The sequence below is a fragment of the Choloepus didactylus genome, chromosome X, assembly GCF_015220235.1.
Source record: "Choloepus didactylus isolate mChoDid1 chromosome X, mChoDid1.pri, whole genome shotgun sequence".
Lineage (NCBI taxonomy): Eukaryota > Metazoa > Chordata > Mammalia > Pilosa > Megalonychidae > Choloepus > Choloepus didactylus.
Window position 1 is genome coordinate 87079863 of NC_051334.1, and position 5141 is coordinate 87085003.

Sequence of the window (5141 nt, forward strand, 5' to 3'; positions counted from 1 at the left end):
GGCAGGTCTGGGCTATGGGCCTGGCGATGAGCAGGAGTGTTTCCTGTCCACCAGGATGATGGCTGTGAGCAGACACCCCCCTTTTCTTGGGAAGTTGTGGTGTTTAGTGAATTTTGTCAGCCACTGGATTATTGCGTTTTGTCTCAGAGCTCTCCTAGTTCTGCTCTTGACTTGACCTGCTCAAATTGCAAGTCTTTGAAGCTTTCTGTATTGGGCTTCTTAGAGTAATTGTTTTAGAAAAAAAAAAAAGGATTAAAAAAAAAAAAAAAAAAACGGGCCCTCCTCAGAGATCTAATGGGTTATTGAAATGCTAATAGACAAAGCAACCAGGGCCATTAAGGAAAGGTCCACAGGGCAGAGAGATCAGCTTTTCTTCGGGATTTGCATATGCGCCTCAGGGCCTGAGCTCTGCCCTTCCCCTTTCTATGTTCACCAGAACTCCAAAAATCCTCCGCTTTTATTTTGGAGTTTCTTGTGTTGTTTTTTTTCTATGCCTGTCTCCTCTGTGCTGAGCTGGCTGCTCTCAGATTCTCTGGTGTCTGGTCTCCGTCTATCTATGGTTGGAGTTTGGATCAGCAGAATGAGTTTCCGATAAGGGCTGCCACTGCAGTTCTCCCTTCTCCTTCCCGGAGCTGACAGCCCCTCCTCCCATGGGACTGAGCCTGGCAGGGAGGGGCGTGGGTCCCCTGGCTGCAAAAACTTACAGATTTCGCTGATCTCAGCAGTTCCACGTTTTCATGAGTGTTGTATGAAGTATGCCCAAAGTCAGATTGCTCTGTGGTGTCCAGTCCACGCAGTTCCTGGCTTTCTACCTACTTTCCTGGAGGAGTAACTAAAACATACAGCTCACCAGTCTGCCATCTTGCCCCGCCTCTGTCTTATACTTCTTTTTTTAAATGTATTCATATGTATTTATTCTTTATGATGCTATTTTATATGGAATTGTTTTCTTAATTTCAGTTACAGATGTTTATTTCTGATGCACAGAAATACAATTGACTTATGTATACTGATCTTGTATTCTCCTACCTTGCTGAACTTATTTATTAGTTATAATAACTTGGGGGAAAATTCCTTAGGTTTCTTTATATGCACAATTATGTTAGCTTCAAAGAGAGAGAGTTCAACTACTTCCACTATATTTTGGATGCCTCTTGTTTGTTTTTATTGCCTAAATGCCTGGCTACTTATAGTACAATGTTGAATATAAGCGGTGAAAGGACACATACTTGTCTTTTAATCATCTTAGGTGTAAGGCTTTCAGTCTTTTTCCATCGTGTGATGTCAGCTGTGGTTTTTTCATTGTTTCCATTTATCATGCTGAGGAAGTTCTCTTATAATCCTAGCTTGTTGAATGTTTTATCATGAAAGAGTGTTGTAGTTTTCTTTGTATGCAACTATTAAGAAGATCCTGTGGGTTTTGCACTTCATGCTATTAATATAGCATTTTAAATCGATTTTTGTAAGTTGAACAAACCTTGAATTCTTGGGATAAATCCCACTTTATCATGGTTGTAATTCTTTTTATATTGATGGATTTGGTTTCCTAGTATTTTGCTGAGGATTCTTGTGCCAATATACATAAGAGATGTTGGTCTGTACATTTAGTGTTATATTTTTGTCTGAATTTGGTATCTGGGTACTACTGGCCTCATATAATTAGTTGGGATATATTCTTTCCTTTTTTACTTTCTTGAAGAGTGTGTGACTTGGTGTTAATTCTTCTTAAACATTTGGTAGAATTCATTAGTGAAGCTATCTGGGCCTAGGATTTTCATTATGAGAATTTTTTTATTACTAATTCCAGTCTCTTTATTTGCTCTAGGTCTATTCCAATTTCTTCTCTGGTCAGTTTTGCTAGTTTGTGTCTTTTTAGTAATTTATCAATTCCATCTATATTATCTAATTTATTGGAAAATAGTTGCTTATAGTACATCATTATAATCATCTTTATTTTTGTAAGGTTGATAGTAATGTCCCATCCTTCATCTGATTTTAGCAAACTGGGACTTTTCTATGTTTTTCTTGGTCAGGGTAGCTAAATGTTTGTCAATTTTGTTGATCTTTTCAAAGAACCACCTTTTGCTTCCATTAATTTTCTCTATTGTTTTCTATTCTCTATTTCATTTACTTCTACTCTAATTTTTATTTGCTCTCTTCTGCTTCCTTTGGGTTTAGTTTGTGCTTTCTTTCCTAGTGCCTTAAGGTGGAAAGTTATGTTATTGATTTGAAAACTCTCCTCTTTTTTAACATATGCATTTATGACTATGAATTTCCTTGTAAGAAACTTTAGCAGTACTCAAAAGTTGTGGCATGTTGTGTCTTCACTTTCATTCATCTCAAGGTATTTTCTAATTTCCATTTGTGATTTCATCTGTAGCACATTGGTTATATGACCAGAGAACATGGTTTGTATGATTTTAATCCTAATGGACAATGAATCCTAATTGTCTATTTCACAGAATGTTACATGTACACTTGAGAAGAATATGCATTTTGCCATTGTTGGGTGGAATGTTCTATATATATCTGAAAATTTTGGTTGTTTTATAGTGCTCTTATATTCCTTTTTGATCTTACCCATAGTTATTCTATCTACCAAATTTTTTCTGTTTTCATTTATTTTAAATTCAATTTTATTGATATTATGTTCACATATCATAAAATCATCCAAAGTGTACAATCAATCGTTCACAGTATCATCATATAGCTGTGCATTCATCACCACAGTCAATTTTTGAACATTCTCATTACTCCAAAAAATGAAAAGGAATAAAATAAAAATAAAAGCAAAAAAGAACACCCAAAACATCTCCTATCCCTCCTACACCCCTTATTATTCATTTATTTTTTGCCACCATTTTTCTTCTCATCTGTCCATACACTGGATAAAGGGAGTGTGAGCCACAAGATTTTCACAATCATATGGTCACACCATGTAAGCTATATAGCTGTACAATCATCTTCAAGATTGAAGGATACTGGGTTGCAGTTCAACAGTTTCAGATATTTCTTCTGGCTATTCTAACACACTAAAAACTAAAAAGAGATATCTATGTAATGCATAAGAGTAAACTCCAGTATGACCTCTTGACTCCATTTGAAATCTCTCAGCCACTGAAACTTTATTTTGTTTCATTTCTCTTCCCCTTTTGGTCCAGAGGGTTTCCTTAATCCTATGATGAAAGGTCTAGGCTCATCTCCAGGAGTCATGTCCCATGTTGCCAGGGAGATTTTCACCCCTGAGAGTCATGTCCCACATAGTGGGGAAGGCACTGAGTTTACCTGCTGAATAGACTTAGAAAAAGAGGCCACATCTGAGCAACAAAATAGGTTCACTGGGAGTGACTCAGCACAATTATAAGTAGGCTTAACCTCTCCTTTGCAGTAACAAGTTTCATAAGGGCAAGCCACAAGATCAAGGGCTCAGCTTACTAACTGGTTGTCCCCAATGCATTCAAGAATATCAGTAATTCCCCAAGTGGGGAAGTATAGTATTTCCACATTTTCCCCAAGGCCTTCAAGGGGGCTTTGCAATTACTTTTTATTCTCTGCCCAAATTACTCTGGGTTTTATCAAGGCTTCATTCTAACCTGTATAAACCAACCATATCTCACCCCCTATTCAAGGTTCCATGTAATTATGGTGTTTGAATAAACTGACAATACAAGTTAAATTATATAGTGTGTTAAAAAATATAGATTTGGCACCAAATAAACATCTCTTCCATTGGTCTCACATAGAAGTTGAAGTTTTAAAGCACAGTCAATATCATCCTTTACCCTATAGTCTGATTTACCTTAGTCCCAACAAAGTCAATTTCATTCCTATCTCTAATTGAAGTCTGATCTCTTTTTCAGCTTTGTTTGCGGTAATGCTGACATTCAGAGCTGCTGAACTCTGGCTCTGAGTCTCAGGTGTCACACAGATACCCTAAGTCCCAGGGATTGAACAGGTTATACACAAACAGCTCAGCGTCTTAGAATTAAGAAATAACTATTAAAGCTCATGAATAGATGTGACTGCTGTAAAAGCATACACTCTAGGAACCTTTACAATAAGCCTTCCCCTGATTACTTATGCCCTGAGATCCAATTCTTGGAAATTGTACATTAGAGTTAGTTCATATTAGTGAGGTGTTATGATTGTCTTTTCAATTCTGGCTTATTTCTCTCAACCTACTTTCCTCAATGGCCATTTACCTAGTTGCATACTTCACGACTTCATTCCTTCTTGCTGCCACTCAATAATCCATTGAATGTATACACCACAGTTCACCATTCTGTTTATCAGTTGATGTACCCTTAGGACACCTCCATCCATTGAAAATCATGAATACTGCTGCCATGAACACAAGTGTGCAAGTGCCCATTTGTGTCCCTGTTCTCAGTTCTTCCAAGTATATACCAAGTAACAGAGTTGCAGGACCATATGACAACCCCATTCTTGGCTTCCTGTGGAACCACCACACTGCCTTCATGATGGGCTGGACCATTCTTCTTCCCCACCACCAGGGAATAAGTATATCCCTCTCTCCACATTTTTGCCAGCACTTGCATGCCTCTGTTTATTTCTAAACAATTTTATTCACACACCATACAATCCATCCTAAGTAAACAATCAATGATTCCTGGTATAATCACATAGCTATGTATTCATCACCACAATCTATATGAGGATATTTCTATTTCATCACAAAGAGGGAAGAGGAGGAGAAAAAATGAAGAATAAAGAAAAGACAGAAAGAAAATAAAAATAAAGTAAAACACAATGAAAAGTTCAGACAACAAAACAACACCAAGAATCCCATACCACTCCCTTATATCCCCCTCTTACAGACACTTAGCTTTAGTATATTGCATTTGTTACAATTAATGGAAGCATTTTACAATGTTACTGTTAACTATAGACTCTAGCTTGCATGGATTGTATTTTCCCCTATACCATCCAATTTTCCACACCTTGCAATTTTGACATTCATTTTTTCTCCCTCATGTAAAAATATTATCACTGTACCTTTAATCACCATCAATGACCATTCTAGGTTTTGCTAAGTTATACCATCCCAGTCTTTATCTTCTATCTTTCCTTCTGGTGTTGTGCATGCCCCTAGCCTTCCTCTTTCAACTGTATTCACACTC